Source organism: Thermobia domestica, chromosome 16 (genome assembly GCF_964235325.1).
Source record: "Thermobia domestica chromosome 16, izTheDome1.hap1.1, whole genome shotgun sequence".
NCBI lineage: Eukaryota > Metazoa > Arthropoda > Insecta > Zygentoma > Lepismatidae > Thermobia > Thermobia domestica.
This window is the reverse complement of record NC_137469.1, coordinates 94871153-94890081: the sequence shown is the minus strand read 5'-3', so window position 1 is coordinate 94890081 and position 18929 is coordinate 94871153. Positions and strand designations below refer to the sequence as shown.

At 36.0% G+C, this 18929-nt stretch overlaps 1 protein-coding gene across 1 annotated transcript in view; it reads right to left on the bottom strand.

The window, feature by feature from the left end:
* The window catches only part of LOC145672785 (uncharacterized), an 877411-nt gene that overhangs the window by 570869 nt on the left and 287613 nt on the right, over positions 1 to 18929 (bottom strand). The gene's annotated exons all lie outside the window — the stretch shown is intronic.

Sequence of the window (18929 nt, the reverse complement as noted above, 5' to 3'; positions counted from 1 at the left end):
AGTTGTAGTATTTTAAATGACGCTTTTTTGTATGAAAAGCCCTATGAAAAAAAAGTGACCAAAAACAAGTACAAGAGACGTGCAAAAGGAAATAATTAATGCTGCAATGGAATCCACACTGGGTAAAAAGGAATAAGATGACTCTCCTGAAAAATGAATAAAAATGACTTGTTACCTTTTACCCTGAGTCTGTCCAATTAACTCCTTTGTGGGTATATGATCCGCGTACTCGTAGGAACACTAGTAGGAACCATAGATCTGCTAGTAGGAACACTAAGTCATCATGTAATAGTGGCTCTGAATCCTAACCTTTTAGGTAGATTCTGAGCTAGAGGATACGTTAGGAGTGGGGATAGTAAGTTTTAGTTGTAATTTACACTGGTAGAAGAAATTCAACGTTCTGCCCTTCTTCCTCCTGATGCGTGTATGCGTTTATATAGTAATTCAAAGATTCAGGAGAGCAGCGCGTACGCCACTGCAAACGAGAGAAAATGGTTCCTGATTCTCTTATCACAAGCCCATGCCATTTTATTTTTAATCTCATTGTTTTTCCCCCTTCAGTTTGTGTATTCATTTCTTAGCACAAAATTGCATATAACATTTTTTGTTTAATTAGTTGGCAACATTTGTGCACTGCAGTCTGCATTGTTTACAAGGAGTGCAAAGCTTCGTGAAAATCAGATTAGATCGATAATATTATGCGTTTGATAGAATTAGAACTGGCCAAAATGGAAAGTTCCGTATCTTATGCTGAGAACACCAGATCGCATACATCCTTAACCATGAGAAATTGGCTGGAAGTTTTAATGCATTCACCGAATAGCCCTGACCTGACCCCATCAGACTATCATTTGTTTCGGCCTGTGAAAATCTCCCTGAATGGTATCAAGCGGTCATAAACGGTCTGTAAAAATTACTTCATTTTTTAAAATCACAAACCTAACATGGAATTTCTATAGCTACAGTTTTATGGTGTTGCCGGAAAATGACAGAAAGTCGTCAAATATAATAGTTAATACATAGTTTCATAATGTTATTTTCAAATCACAATAAATGTATTTTCAATTTTGACTTCCAAAGGCTCAGTACTTTTTACACAACCTAATATAACGGCTGCTGAAATAATGGGGATAACATAGATAGCCACTTTGTATCTATAGAAGACCTCAAAAGAAGCACAAAATATGTAGTAAACATAGGGCACAAAATGCTTTTATCCAGTCATGAGATGCCAGAAACAAAGTAAACTTTAAACTTCACAGCACGAAAAGTATGGGATCTATTGTAATTGAGTGAAGGATTTATACAGGAGAAGGGTGCAATGAATTTCATAGAGGAAGATAGGCTACAAAGAGACACTTTTAATTAGTAATTGAGCAGAAATGACAGTTTGTTGTTGAAGATACCTAAAAATCATTTCGTTTCTCTATTAGTTATTAAAAATGAGTCATATCACTTTTCTCTTTCATACAGAACCAGGAGTAAAAGTGGATCTGAAAAGGTAGGGAAACGGTAAGTAGCGGGATGACGTCACACCGTCCCCTTGTCTCTCTGTGCCCATTGTAATTTTGTAGGAACTGGGGGACGCCGTATATATTTTTGCAGGTAAGGGGACGGTACCCCCTGCGTTCCCTCGTACTTTTACCCCTGTACAGAACCAAATATTATTATCAAGAAGTATGCAACAATCTACAACGCATTTTCTCTTCAAAAAGAAGTTGTTATTACCAAATGGAATCTAACTTTGTTCTTAAAATATTTATTTGACTACCTTAAAGACCACACTCACTAATTAGTATCTGTTCAGAAATAAACAATCAAAAAGTACATTACATTTAACCGTTCGGCTATCACTTCTGCTTGTAATTGTACTTGCTGAATACTAATGAGTTACTGAAATCTAACAGTTGTTAAAAAAATATGCATGTAGGGAAAAAAATTGGTCCTTGATTTTCCTACATGGTTACCGTGATTACCTTCTGCGTGCGAGCCCCGGGTTCGATTCCCGGTGAAAGCTAGTGTGGTTCGTATCCACGTGAAGCTGTAGGTTCACGTGTCATATAGCCTCGGTGTTGGATGGAACCCCAAAATTGAATTCTATCAATCAGCGATTATTGACCTGGCAGAAAAATGAATTTGAGACTTCCATGTGGTGCCAGTTTCTCCGCCACCGTCGTAGTCGCAATATGGATGTTCCAATTTTCTTCTGTAGTATTTAATGTTTTCTGCTGCACGTGCATTACTCTTCTTTGCACCGCAAGAATATGTTCATGGTATTATTCTTTGTCAAATATTTAAATCCTTTCCCTCCTTAGAATACGCACTTCAATTAAAGTGAAATTATATAAACCTATGTCGGCCCAAGTTTAAACTGTGATAAAAAATTTATTTCAAATGGTTCACTCGCTTTTCCGTGATGATGAGACTAACACCTTCGAGTAATTTATATATATTAAGGAAAAAATTTAGTAATTGACCCTCTTCTTTCATTAAAAGCGGAACTTCCGAAAACACTTTGATATTTGCCCACTTATTTTGAATAAGGAGCTTGTTTCTTGTTTAAAGGGATCTCGAGATATGACCATCTTATTATTACAATCGCCACCCCCACTCCTTTTTATTCCCTTGTAGAGGAAATACTATAATAAAGCACCAAAATACTCTTTAATTATTTTAAATGGAAAGTCTAAATAGCAAATTGCGTGTCTCTAACCTTGAAGTACTTTTATATATAGCTATCTTCAATTATAACAATTGTAACCCTACCTTTCTTCTTCCTACATGTTCTTTTCCCTTCTACGGCAAATATATATAAGGGCTGAATACGTGTCTACTTATTTTAAATGTAAATCTCAGTTGATGGAACACGTCTGGGTCAGGTGTTTCAAGAATCTAATATAATATTAAGTATTAGCCAAGTTGATAAAAATATTATGAATGTAATATAATTTCTATAAGATATTTAGGTTCAGAAGAAAGATTATAAGCTAGAATACGTACCGATTTTATATCTGTGATGGTACCTAAACCAGGGACATCATTTCGGGGAAGAGCAGGGAGTAATTATCCCCTTTTAGTTTGAGAAAAACATATTTTTTATCAATTGTATATTAACGATAAAAGTGAAATTCTTGTGTCGGTGAAGAATCTTGCCCACTCCCGAAACTAAAATCTGGAATGACGATGATCTAAACTAGGAAATTCATACTAATAGAAGTTACCGATAGTACCTCAACAATTATCTAGTACAATTAATTTCCTTTATATACAGTAATATGTATTATATATATATATATATATATATATATATATATATATATATATATATATATATATATATATTTCTCGATTCTACAGTGCTTTATATATTGATTATCAGGCGACAATGTGATGCACTAGTGTATGCTAAAATTGTTGCCCTTAAAGCCGACTGATTTACGTGATGTAAAGGTCAATTCCCGAAAGGACAAAGAATTTTAGATGTTGATTCAACATCCCGAGGGAATTTGTAATCCTAATTGAATTTAAAGGTAACGAACTCTAGTAGACAATCCAGAAATAACAGGAAAAACGTCCCACGTGCTGACCAATAATTAATTAACTAATAGTGTTTGGATGGGCAACAGGGAGTTTATTTTTTAAACCTATTCCGTTTTCTTGTCTTTTGTTTTTTTTTTTTTTAATTTTAACAGCTTTTGTTTTTGATACCTTTAGCATGGTTAATCTAGATAAAATGAAGAAGTAATATACTGAAGCGATATCCAAACCACAATATTACAAATATTACTGTAAAATCTAACATATGATAGAGCGAAACTCATTTTATATTGATGTAAACTATCAACAACGAAAAATTGTTTACGATTTATTAATTATAGCAGGGTTTCTTAACCTGGGGGATCGGGTACATGGGTGTCACAATAAAGGTGAAAGAGATAAATGGAAATTAAGATATAACATGGAGCAAAAAATATATTTTTGAATAGTATTTCTTATTTTGACTTACATACTTACTGTTTAAACGGCATTTTAAGCAAATAAAAAAATATTCAAAAATGAGTGGACTAAAAGGGGAATAAAAGTGGTAAAGAAAAAACTGCATATTGAAATACAATTCAAAATAAAGGCTATTATGTAACCTGAGCCTGGTGTGATGCCATTAAACTACAAAATCGATAAGCAGAACTACTCCAAAGGCATATTAAAAGCCGGAAATTACTTATCGATGTTGCTGGTAAGAGGAGGTGATGAAAGGGTAATTTGTGATATGATACGATTACAAAGGCCTATATGAAATGAAATGACATCTCTCATTTTTATGTCCTATGATTATGCCCTTTAGGCTAAGGCAAGTGAATGATAATGGAAAAAATTGGTGAAATGAGAAAGGGAGGAAACATGAGTACTTCGAGAAAACCCACGGACACGATATTTTCCACTACAAACTTACTTGACCGGGGACCGAACCAGGTACCAAACGCACCAAAGGTAAGCATGCCCCCTGCACCTGTATTACAGTAAAAGACAGTTGTGTATCAGTTAAAATTTATCTATATTATTCTGTAAAATTTGGGTTTATGTTTTATTTAAATTCAAACTACGTATACTTTAAATCCACATTTTTCGAAAATCGAGATATTGGTATGGGAATGTTCGTAGTACAATTCTGCATCTATCTAAAGTGAAATTGACGTGGTTTGACCAATAGATAAGGGATAATGACGTCATGAGTGTTTACCTTATGATCAAAACTGTAACTGAAAATAAGCAAAAAGACCTTAAGTGGCAATTCATAAGCAAAAATATTTAACTGTATTACCACACAAATTTTAGATCGTGAAAATATATTTAATAAAGTTTTACTGAAATACAACAAATTTGAACGTACAGTCCAAGCCAAAACGCGTTTTGCTCATTTTCTCGAAAGTATGTGAAATGGAGATAACGCCTCTTCGCTTAGCACGGCAGTATTACTGTATATCAAAGCATGAATATTAGAAGGCTAAGTGGTAGAACGTTCACTTCTTGTGTGAAGGGGTCCTTGGTTATATCCCAGGACACGTGAGATTGTGATGAACATAATCACGTCCGTTAGTTTTCTTGTGGTTTTCCTGTTTTCCTCCTACACTCTCATTCTATCAATTCTTTCGTAATCATTTATTCTCATATAATCATTTTCCCCTTCAGACTCAAAAACATAAAAAGTTGCAGGCAAAAGTGAAATATTTCATTTGTTTTTGAAAGATTTTCAAATTTTAATTTCAGTCTCTATGCTAAGAGGCATCTGCACAAAGTAATTTTTTGTTTTGTTGTTTTAAGATTTTTGAAAATATGGGAAACCATGTACAATGATCTATTAACGAGTCCACTAGTCTGTCGGTATGTATCAGAACAAGAACGGTAAGAATTGGGAAGAGATGTTTTATTATTTTTTTTTTTTAATAAATTAAGCATCCTGACAAGAGATCCAATTTATTCTTTACTCCTATGCTAACTGAAATGACCGTTCTTCACACGAGAAGAATAATGTTGATACAAAATTTTTGAAAATAAAGGACCCGGAAGAATAAATACTAATTCTTTGCAAGGGACAATCTGTTTAAACAAAGTATTAAAAAAAACTTTGTCCCGTAGGATACGCAATCAATAAAAGTGCTTCCCCTGCTATACAAGCATCTAAAATTGTTATAATTTACAATTTGCCTAATCTGTTAGAAGTTTTGTTGTAGAGATGTATCCCTTTGCCTGCTCACTCCTAGGGGCCCTTTCCTCAAAGTATGTTTTTCCTTGTTTCCAGGTTTTGCAGAGTTATACTGGAACATATACATACATACACGCACACACACACACACACACACACACACACATATATATATATATATATATATATATATATATATATATATATATATATATATGAAATATTTCAGTTTAACATCCCACTCTTATGCTCTTTTAGGCTAAAAGAGATAATGATTAACAGAAGTGAATGATGATGCAAGAATTGGTGGAATAAGCAAGTGGAAGGAAACGGTAGTATCTCGAGAAAACTCATGGACACGATGTTGACCACCACAAACTTACTTGGCCAGAGATCGAACCAGGGACCCCAAGTACCAGAGGTAAGCGCTCTACCACTAAGCCAGCGTGCCCGCTGAAACGGAAGTTATACAATTAACCACTTCCGTTATCAATATTGGATCAGCATAATATGGAGGTTTAGTGTAGTTTTCACGTAGCGAAATAAAACTATTATTATCTCTCTATTGGGTTTGCATTTATTTAATAACATGCTTAAGTACTTCATTTACCTCTTTTACAGAATTCCCATTGTTTATAATGTATTCGTAAATACAGCATTACTTCACTTGTATATACACTTTTCAAGGGAACAGAAGAAGATAATCTAAATCGGGGGGAATAATTTTCGTGATGTAAGGAGAAATTCGAAAGTTGTTGAATCATTGTGTTACGGAAAAGTTCCATAATTTCAGAGAAAAATAGAAGTTAAATGTAATAATGCATAATGTTGCGTAGTAATAAAGTAATCTGTGTTTTGCACTGTTGTGGAATACGTGTTCTTTTCCATCCAGTAATTCATCGTAGACGGTTGTATTATCATATCGTCGTTTGTAAAGCTCTTCAGCCACTGGCCATGATGTTGGTTTATATAGAGCAACGAAACTAAAAAGCGTGTAAGTTCTTCGCGCGTTAAATGTAACGGAATCCGATAAGTAGCGCATAGATCACGAGCTTCACTACGCACCACTTCAGCGAGAAGAAGGAAGCCATGATAGATTTCGTTCTCATGACCGGTTGTATTATCTCTGTGATAGCCATATTGCTTTTGTGCTAAAGTTCAAAATGGTATGATACAAATGGCTAGAAAATAAAACTATATAAACATAAAAAACGAGGATTTTAATACATTATGAATATTGGAGATCTAAAGGGTCTTTTAAAATGCAAAATACATTACAAAATATTTGAGTTTAACGTCCCACGCTTATGCCCTTTAGGCTAAGAGAGGCGGATGCTTGAGGCAAGCGAATGATGAGGGAAGAATTGGTGAAATGAGAATGCGGAAGGAAACGGGAGTACCCCGAGAAAAACCCACGGACAGAATGTTGTCCACCACAAGCTTATTTGGCCCTTCACTGAACCAGGAAGTCCACACACAACAGGTAAGCGCTCTACCACCGAGCCACCGAAAATACATTACAGTTACAAGAGATATAATTAATATACAAACTGCTTTTTTTAATCCAAATGTCCCCTTATCAAATGTAAAATTGCAAGCTAACACATTTTTTTGCATAGTACATAACGTTTTAAAGGACAAAGAAGTAACGGATTTTTACTTAATAACACTATGTCAAATATTCACGCTCATGCTCCCAAAAGTTTGCTTTCTGAGGTCTCTTTCTTTATTTTCATTTGAACTCTCAAGACACAGTTCTTTGCTTTATTTTATAGGGAAAATAGTGCGTACAGCACATTAGCATATCCTGTGCCTCCTCTTTTATGTAAACCATCAGCTGCCTCCAGAAAGTTTCGGCGGAAACACGAAGTTGGAACTCAACCGGAAACAAACTCCCAGCGGATATTTAACGTAAAATTTCTAAGTTACTACTAAAAAAAAGTTCACCAACACTCACACAGTTATTTACATTCACTTGCGAAATTCGCCGTGTTAGTTCAAAGATATAAGAAAAAAAAGTCACGTTAAAGAGAGTGGGACTAGTAGCATGATGTGAACCTGTGTAAAGTTCCTTTAAGTTGGGAGGTCGCTTGTGTTAATCAGCCGTCGTACTGATGTAATTTCCACGTTCGTTTGTCACAGGATGGATATTTCGCCCAAAGCGTGCGCACTAGAGTTCGAAACGGTCTGCCCTGCGAAAATGCATGTAAAGTGTGTGATTAAACATTCCTCGGCCAACGCTCTCTCATCAATGACTCTCGAGGTTACCTTACCAAATGCTCTTCTCATATTCACCTCTCTCTTTGTTACGCTGCCAGAAAACGCCGAAACGTATTTAATTATTCTCAATGAAGTCGTTGATGCAGCAAATTACATTTATTTCTTTTCACAATAATTCTCATCACCTGCTCTCTAGCCCTCTCTATAATAAGAAAGAAAAGAAATAGAAAGTTTTCAATAAATACATTAATGATACAAAGCACCATTATGTGCTAACTAGCTAACTCCTCCGTAGGTTAATCATACTAGAAAGAATGGCTTTATGTTGGATACTGTCATGAACTATTAAATCCGCTGTTTCTTTTAGTTTAACGTCCCACAATTATGATCAGAGGCTAAAGTAGATAATAATAAAAGTGGGGGAAATGAGAGAACCTGAGAAAACTCATGCACAAGTGTTGTCTACTACAAAGCCCACTTGGCACGAATTGGGATCAAACCAAGGTCCTCATGCACCAGAGATAAGCGCTGTACCATTGAATCACTGCTGCCTCCAGTGAGGCTTTCTTTCTGTTACTTGTATCTTGGTCGCTTTTCACCCTCCAGCAAATAATATGAGACTTGAGATTCGAAGTTCCTAAGCGTTGGGCAATTGAAAGAAAGTTGTTGGCTCTCCAATTTTAGACGTATCTGAGTCACATGAACTCATACCTACCGTAGAATCAAGCTCGACTTTCTCACACTGAATTCGCATTTTTAATTTTATATCCATATAGACTTTGTTGCAGAAAATTTTTTCGCGGGGTAGAATAAAAATGTGAGATGCCAACACAGAGTCGTTATTAGCTAAAGGACGTACTGTGCAGAAGAGTGACATATTATTGCAATTTAATTTTTCTTACCCTGGAAGAAACACTGTATTCGTTAGTTGACTCTAAAATATGTGCGAATTTCCGCAAGTTTAGCAGGTTTCGAACTTACTGGCCTCCAACTAAGCACTACGTTGCCTTAAACCTACCTTGCATGATGTGGAAATTGACTGAAATTCAGCAATACTTTTAAGGTGATTATTGGTTGCATTTTTGTACCGTAGAACCTTTTATCGAAGCAAAGTTTGTTTGAAATTTGTTTCTTTAGTTGTGAAACTAGTGTTCGTTTTTGAAGGTTGCCAACGTTGTTAGAAAAAGAGGACGATGATAGTGGACAGTGCAAGACAATAGTAGTTGGGTGCACACACACGAACTCTGGATTTAGAACATTCTGCAAGGCATCTAAGTTTATTCCAGTATCAATATAGTTTGTGGATTCAATACTGTTCATTATATATATAGTAATATGTTTCAGGATCCGCAGTGGCTCAGTACTAGAGCGTTCACCTCTGGTGCATAGGGCCCTTGATTCGATCCCAGCTCGTACCAAGTGGACATTCTGGTGGACAAACACCGTGTGCGTGAGTTTTCTCGGGGTACTCCCTTTTCCTCCCAATTTCTTCATTCCACCATTTCATTCATTTCTCATTACCGTCTCCTTTAGCCTAGCCGGCATAATCGTGGGACATAAAACGTAAGAGATTTCATTTTCATAGTAGAATGTTTGATCAACCATTAAAATCATTGGTATAGAACTCACTCATCATATTTCATTGTGTTGACAAAGTTATCGTTAAGCAGTTTCAAAGTGCAGCTACTAAGTCATTTCTTTTACATTACTTCGAAAAATGATTAATAATTATCACTGAAAGGAGAAAGAGATAGATGTAATATAATGAAACTGCCGTAAATTCAAAACTAGGCTCATCGATAACTGTTTTACAAGTACATAACCCAAAACCGGAAATACGTGTGGATTTTTGCTTTCGAGACAGCAATTTTCACATCATTCTATATACGTCCCACTTACTCCAAAACTTACATTAGTATCGGAAGGCTAAATAAAAAAGTTTCATAATTACGTACATATTATTTAGAAGAGAACGCAGTTCTTTGTGTCATGTTATGCATAGTGATGTATAATTATATAATTACCCTTGTTTTAGATATTTCTCATAATGTATCTTGTTTTCGGCAGAAGTAGCCTTTAAGAACATGGTGTTCAATGTTGATATGTCGATATCTAAGTTTATATAAAACGCTTCGGTGTTGGTAACGTTATGACTGATGGGAGCATGTCAACATTGTGTAGCACGGTCGTGGACCTGCTATGGCAGTGACTGAAGAGGAGTTGTTATTGACATATCAACATGGTTTTAATTATGGTAGCCAACTGATTAACATACATTGATCAGAAGTGTTAATTGTAACAGCACACAGAAATATATTTCTCACTATTCTCTTGATTCGTACTTGCTATCACCTGCTGACTTCTTGATTTCAACTTTAATTCTTTACTATGGGAAAAGATTTGTGTGAATATTTACTATCAAACTGAAAAGCACACAATACACACACATACATACATATTAAATAAACGAATCAAAATGCAATCAGTTAACTGTAGCGCTAGCGCGGGAACCAGTCAAACAAGTTCATACTTTCAGTGACGAAATGTGCAACGGTTAAGTTCTTCTCTGTTCCATATAATATGCTACTGTATCATAATACGAGCATATTATTTGGAACAATCGCAAACGTGCGCAAAATGACCTGGTTTTGCGCACTTGTAAGTTTTTTATTTCGTTATCTTTGGTAATAATGCTGATTTCTATAACCGCAAAACGAACCTAGTTTTGCACAATTATAAGTTTTTTTATTTCGTTATCTTTGGTAATAATGCTGATTTCTATAACCGCAAAAAGGACCTGATTTTACACAATTGTAAGCTTTTTATTTCGTTATCTTGAATAATAATGCCGATTTCTACAACCGCAAAACGAGCCTGGTTTTACGCACTTGTAAGCTTTTTATCTCATTATCTTTGGTAATAGTGTTGATCTCTATAACCACAAAACGAACATGGTGTTACGCACTTGTAAGCTTTTTATTTCGTTATCTTTGGTAATAATGCTGATGTTTGTAAGCGAAAATAGATTAAATATGAAGTTTGAATATGCACACCTAGTAGAAACCGAACTTCCAGTCTTTGAACCAAATACAAAGACATTAAAGTTTAATCACGTGGGAAGGTTTTAAATTTAAAAAGAAAAAAAAACACACACAGAGAGAAACTGAAGTATATATTGACACATTTCCAATTCTCATTTAAACATGATCACATATCGCATGAATCGTTTACAACAAAAAAGATCTAGATTTTGCGCCAACTAACGCATAACTGTTTGCTCGCATTAGTAAAATATTCTCGAGGTAACTCGAATTTGTAGGTAACCTTCATGTATATGCGAAATAATTCACGAATTCAGGTGTATATGAATTCTTGTTATTTAAACTAGCGAGTTGGTAGTATCACATTATGGTCACATGTATATTTGTAAGAGGTAAACAATTCAATGCTTTTAATTTTCTCTTTCTCTCTGTGTGTTGTGTTTACTGTCAGGTTAATATTACATAATGTGTTCCACATATACACCTCTGAGTATGAAATGAAAAATTTATAATACAAATTTATGCAACATGCGTGTATATGGATAATAGCTTGAGTTTCAGATACATTCACTGAGTAAGCTAAACGAAGAACTGAAATGCTTTCACTCAAAAAACGGGAGAAGGTTTAAAGAAGAAGCCAAAGAAAGAGTCTTTTATCAGCTAGTCTATATAGAACAAGATTTACGGTTTAAAGTAGAATCTGAAAAACTCTCCATTTAACAATACAACTCGCGATATCGTGCATAGAAGTCACACAAACTCAACACACAATTTTTTGTTTATAATTTTAAAAACCACTCTATAAGAAGCAATTAGCTTTAAAAGCATTATAGAAATCAGTTCCGTGAAAATAATTGAATTTAAAACACTAATTATTCTACACTTGAATAGAACTTTATTTTTAGCACAAACATATTTTGTTAAAATTAGACTAATAACCATACAAACTATTTCCACTCAATTGAATGGCAGGAAACGTTAACCAAACAACAATGATGACTCATGCTTCAAGTACACACGTATCAACTAAGTGCAGCTATATGCTATCAACTTGATTTAATAGGCAATAACTTTAATCTACTTTAGCGTGGGATACCAGAGTTCGATTCCCGGCGAGAGCTCATATGGTTCGTATTCCACATTAATCAGGAGTGGAATCGTTAATGTTAATCATTTAACGTCAATCAGTAGTCCACGACTCACATACCCTCGCTGCTGAACGGCACGTTAAACTCAAAATTAACTCAATTCAACTTTAACCTAACGACAACAACGACTCATATTTCAAGTACACATGTATCAGCTAAGTGTTGTTGTGTTCTTCCTACTTCATTGAATATGCAGCTACGTTAACGCAAGAACAATGATGACTCATGCTTTAAGTACACATGTAAATGAAATCCTTAAGTTTTACGTCCCACGATTATTCCGGATCGTTCAAGGAAACGGAAATGATGGGAAATGAATGAAATGGTGGAATGAAAAAAGGGGAAGGAAACGAGAGAATGCACACGGTGTTTTTCCATCACAAAGTTCACTAGGCGCGAATTGGGATCGAACCAAGGACCCCATGCACCAGAAGTGAACGCTCTACCACGGAACCACCGCGGTCCCTTAAAGAATACATGTATCAAATAAGTTCTCTTGTGGTCTTTTTACTTTATTGAATAGGCGGCAACGTAAACCCAACAACAATGATGACTCATGCTTACTGGTAAAGTATGCATGTATCAAGCAAGTGCTACTGTGTTCTGCTAGCTTCATTGAATAGGCGGTAACGTTCGTCTAACAGCAATGATGACTCATACTTCAAGTACACAAGGAAGTGCTGCTGTGTTCTACCCACTTCATTGCATAGGCAGTAACGTTAACGTAACAACAAAGTACTCATTCAAATTTTCAAAAGCTGTGTCGTTATTGTTCTATTCAACATTTTATGGGCCTTTTTGAGTCCATAAGATTAACATTGTTGCAGGCCGAAACTACGGTGTTAGGCAACCAGTAGAGAAGTTACATATGGCGGGTTGATGGATATTGCAGGCGCTTTGCTTAAATCTGAATGGCAAATCCTATTGGATACTGGCAATTTCAAAGGTCTCAAGAGACGCAATGACATGTACTCGGACGAATATGGATTTATTAGAAAAAATATTTCCACTTGATATTGCGTTACTTCAACAAATTTGCTACAAACTCACTCCAACATCTGTACATAGCAATTCACTTCCTTTGTGAGTCTCCTATCCTTTACTTGTGTGAGTAAGGAGACATGTACAGTCGGAAGGAGATTCATGGTCATAACAGAACAATGCGCTGAGTAGACAGAGCAGGTTCAGCTAGTAATAATAATAATAATTATATATATATATATATATATATATATATATATAACTAACTAACTAACTCTATGGCCTATGGAACCCGCAGGTTCAGTGCCGCGTTCACAAAAGCTCTCCACTGACTTCTATCCTTAGCTAATTGCATCCAGTTTCTACTTTGTATTCCTATCTCTGCGAGATCCATCTTAATATTATCCTCCCATCTGCGCCTAGGTCTTCCTAATGGTCGTTTTCCTATGGGTCTTCCAGTCAAGTATATATATATATATATATATATATATATATATATATATACCTCAGTTCATTCTGTTTCTCCATTTAACTTTTAGTTGCAATGTACGTATAGAGCTTTCTCGTGGCAATATCGTTATTGTACGCGTCTTTTAGCGTGCGAGACAAGTGTTTGATTGCCGGTAGGAGCTTATGGGGTTCGGGTTCTACGCTAAGCTGTGGGTTCACATCTCATTCAGTCTCGCCGCTGAACGGGTTGCTAAAACTCGCTAATCAACGAGGCAGGTACAGTGAACTAGAGTCAACATGTCGGAGCAAAATTTATAAAGTAATGCTTCACTCAGATTACCCCATCCTCATTTCGAATTTTCTCCCTATTCCAAAATATCAGGATGGTTTACTGCAAAATCAAAATTTTTAATAAAACATATCAAGAATGGCTCTAACGAATTTGTTTATAACTACATAATTTTACAACTGAAGATTTTATTAGCAGTCATATAACATGACAACTTTTCCTCCTAGTCTAATGACTAGCTGTCGCGCCTTTAGTACATGTGTTCTCGGGTTCGATTCCCGGTGGAATTGCACAAAAACTTATTTCTCCACCATTTATTTTCTGTAATCATCCGTCTTACTTAGCCTAAAGGGTGTAAACGTATAGCTCAATAATTCAAAATATGACATGACGTTTCCCTTAAAAATTGCAGAAGAGAAATTTTTGGTAGGATATATTTTTATTACTATTTAAAAGATTTCCTTGAAAATGGTTCACCTGATTTTGTTCATATTTCATAAATGAACAATATACTTTATTTCAATCAAAACTCTAAAATAGAGCAAATATAATATTTCTTGGAAAATCCCAGAAGGAATAATTAGCTGGAGGGATTAGTTTTTCAGAGAACATTTTCAAAATTGGTTCGGGAAATTATATTCATAAGTACGAGATCTAGCCAAAACTAACGGGATGCGCCAAACAAAAATACAGTATATTGTCACAAACGTACAAATTAAAGGTGATTCCCTTCAACGTACGCTCCTTTAGTAAACGTATGCATATATAGGTATGCATACGAAGTTTCCATTCTTGGAAGCAGTTGTGAAAATCTTCAGGTATCCACCGACTTAAGTACGCCTGCCTCTCTCTCCTTCACCTTTTCCACAGTTTGAAAATGAGTTTACTTGAGGGTGGGTTCCGCTCTCGGAAAAGAAAAGTCGTACGGTGTCCAGTCGGGCGAATACGGTGAGTTTTCCAACACTGGAGTCTTCTTAGCTGCCAGAAACTGCTTAACGGTCAAAGCAGCATACGAAGGAGCATTGTCGTGATGCATCCATTTATTGTTCTTCCACAAGAGTTCGCCCTTCCTTTCTCACTCTTTCTCGCAGTTTTACCAAAATCTGCTGATAATGCCGCTTATTCACTGTCTGACCTGATGGTACCCATTCAATCAGGAGCAGGCTATTGATAACAAAGAAAACAATGAAGATGACCTTCACTTTCGATTTGCTCTCGTGTGCCTTTTTCATTCGTAGTGATAAGGTAGTTTTCCAGTACATGGATTGCCTTTTCGTTTCAGGATCACACTGAAAGATCTACGTCTCATCACCAGTGACGATTTTCGTTCATAAATACGATTCTACTTCCAGGCGTTCCATTGTGTCATTGTACACGTGCTTCTGGAGGTCCTGTTCCTGCGTAAGTTTTTTTATGTCATTTTAGCGCACCATGTTTGAATGATGGTGCAGAATTGACGGATAGACTCTTTATCGATGCCCACCATGTCTGCTATCATTCGAATGGTGAGCGTGTAATCTTTCCGGACAATGTCAGTCACTTTTGCCAACATTTTCCTCTTTTGTAGCTGCAAAAGAATGACCCGGTCTTTCATCAACAACGTTCTCGTGCCTCTCGCTAAAGTGTTTGTATCACTGAAACTTTAATGTACACGACATCGTATTATCACCATACACTCCCTGCAACAGTTTCACACACGTACTCGGAATTTATTTAATTTAACAAGGAACAGCAAGTTAAGCACTGCTCAATTTTCACATTTGCCATTCTTCCGGCAAGATAATTGCACACCACTCTCTTCAATTGCTGCTCACAGACTAAACCCGACTGAAAGTGGTAACTCACGTATACCATTCTCTTCTCAAAGAATTAAGGTTGCACCGCGCACATACGCTCACAACTGTTCCACGTATACTACTGACAGGGTTTCCAACCCCGATATATATATATATATATATATATATATATATTTGTAGAAAAGCCTCGTATATTACGTAATTAACATTTCATCAAAAACATTACAATAAGACATAAGTTAGAAAAAACAGAGCTAATAGTTTAGTTGTAGGGATGCGTTTTCAGAGGGATTTTGTGACATAACTTTCAAGTGATTTTGTTCATGTTCTATAACTCATTTTCTTACAAAATTTCGGAAAGAGTAGTTTATCTTTGGAAGGGTGTTTTGTTCCTACAATTTTCTAAAAAAAAAAAGTCTTAAATTTTTCTCAGTACTTCATGAATAAATATTTAATTATCAACACTTGAGTGTGATATGCATTTCCTCCGGAAAACTTACTAAAGGTGCGTTATTGATTGAGTGCGTTTTCTTCGGACATAGCCTTCCGTAAGCGGATATTGTACAGGAATTCTCTGTTAATTATTCTTTTGAAATAGGTATGAATTATTTAATAATTTATAATTTAGTTTCATTATATAATGGCAGCGAAAAAAAGTTTAGTTATGTTATTAAGTTAGATGCCCTTCCTTGAGTTAACATTCAAGCCGTCATTGGATGAAAATTTAATCTGCGCATAAGTTCCTCTTAATGTTATAATTCAAGCAATGACGTACGTACGTAAGAATCTTAATCACAATTTGCTAGGCAGAAGTCACGAGAGATTGCATCGTATAATAAAAGTACATCGGCACCCAGTGGCGTAACTAAAGGCTTGGGGGCCACCCCGCAGACAGCGTGGAGTGGGGCCTCTACTCTACGTCCCACTTCACGAGTTGGGGCCCTCTGATGGCTTGGACCCCCAGCCATGCGAAGTCTGCGGGGCCCTTATTTACGCCCCTGTCGGCACCTTTACTCACCACCATGTTATTCATACACAGTAACGATACGCATATAGGTTGACTTCGAATCAAGTATATTATAAAATAGAGGATCTGCCCATGTGTATCTACATTGTATTACTCAATGAAGCAAAAATAAAATAAAATAAAATAAAACACATCGTCACAATAACCGAGTCTTATTGGCTATTCTCGTTTTCGCCATGACTGTTGGCTCAGAGCATTGCGATCTTATTGGGCGTAGCGGGCAGAGTGGGGGTGGAGAAACTCTAATGTAGAGTAATTCGGGGGAAAGTGAACATAGTAAGCATGAAAATGAAAAAGTTTTACACAGAAATGATAGCGCGACTGATTGACAACTATATATGAATAGGACAGACCTTCTGCATCCTGAAAATACAAGTATGGGTTCATATCGTGTCGCAAGTAACTTGTACAGAAAGAAATGAATCGCATAAGGTAAATTATTCCCTTCACCCCACACGTGAGACTGAAGTGAATATACATATGGCAGTGGTGCCCCCCCCCTCATGTCCATGACGCACCCCTCTCAATTGTCTATCCGTAGGTGTTCTTCCATGAAAAATAATCTTTTCGATTAATTTTTACACCCCCTCAAACAGATTTTAACCCCCCCAAATATTTCAATGACGCAGTTTGCGTCATAGCCCCCCCTTGTGGGCACCCCTGCATATGGGGTGAAGTAGTGAGAAGAAGTGTTCTTGACATAATGTAAATAACGAGATACAAACTGATATATAATGAGTATATAGCTAACGAAGAACACCTACATGATGTAAAGGTACATAAGCTATTGCTGTAGAAATGCTTAAGAAGCAAATAGACATACCAACTCGAGATCGTGTCCAAAGTACCGTCTCGGGAGCATTAAGTTGCTTGACCTTTCAACAAAGAGCTCAATATTTGAGTTCCCAGTAGGTCTTGAACCCAGGTTTCTCCTATACGAAACTGTGGTTTGGAGGACAGACAAGAAATAGTTAGATGTAATATGTTCTTTGGTCATATTGCATACATGGAGTGATTAATGATATATTGAATAATTAACAGGATATTCACATCACCCCAAAATATGTTAGTCACTTCACCATTCCACATCGTCGTCTTTTTTCAAAACATGTTTTGTAACTTTATGTTCACAATATATTGAGACATACCTATACACATGCGTACCTAATAATCACCTCATGATGCTGTGGAAGTATTGGGTACAACACGATTACTTCAGGAAAGAATTGACCTAGTTTCTTACTGTTCCATATTACAGTAGCAACCTAAAAGGCTACAAATCTACTCACCTCTTCCCTGCTGTCCGTGTTCGCTACATTCAATAGTTTGCTTCTTTCCTCTGTACACACCTTCTTCGTCAGCCCTAGACCCAATAGTGCACATATAGAGGCTTTGCAAGGTCATCGCCGGTCATGTTTTATTGCCACATATCATTAACCTTAACTCTATTCACTTCACCCCTATGGTCACTTCCTCCCGAATTACTCTCCCTACGGTCACTTTCCCCTGAATTACTATATGGCTTCACGATTTTGTTTTCAAGCACATCATCTATTTTATAACATCCTTGCTTCGAGCGGTTGAAAGTACGTTTGTGGAAGACAATAGTTTCTAATTTTTTCTTTAGAGGTGCCACGTAAAGGTCTAGAACAAGTACTGGGCCGCTCTCCCATTTATTGAAGTAAATTTGAACTAATTGGCAATGAATTTAAATATATGTAATAATTTAATTTTACAGTAAGCCTACAAGCTAGGTCTAAAATATTGTATTGTCAACGAATTGTGTATCTGTACGAAGATTTAGAGCTCTACTTAATATAAAAATACTTGAAATTTTTAACTAACAAACAAATCAAAGCGCTATAAAAACAACTTAAGAAGTGTTCTTACGAAGACATCAACACGAATTAAAGTGCATTTTTATTAATCATTTTTCATTCTCATTTCACTTTTCTTGCCATCAACGATTAAAATTTTAAAAAAATAAATACTTAAATCATTATCCACCTGTGAATTTTGGGAATGGCTGTCACCATCATTAGTTTGAAAAAGTCGGTAAATTCTTGACATTTGAGCGTTTAAATAATTCATATTATCCAGTGCTATGACAAAGTAAATACCCTTTCTTTCTTTCTTTCTTACGAAATATTCGTTTTATGTTTTCTTTACACTGGTCTTCAGTTTTCGAGGCGTGAAATCAAGATGGACTCTTGATCCTTCAAATGGGAACATCATGAGCCAATTGAATTTCAATGTTCTTGCTTGCCTCGCTTTCT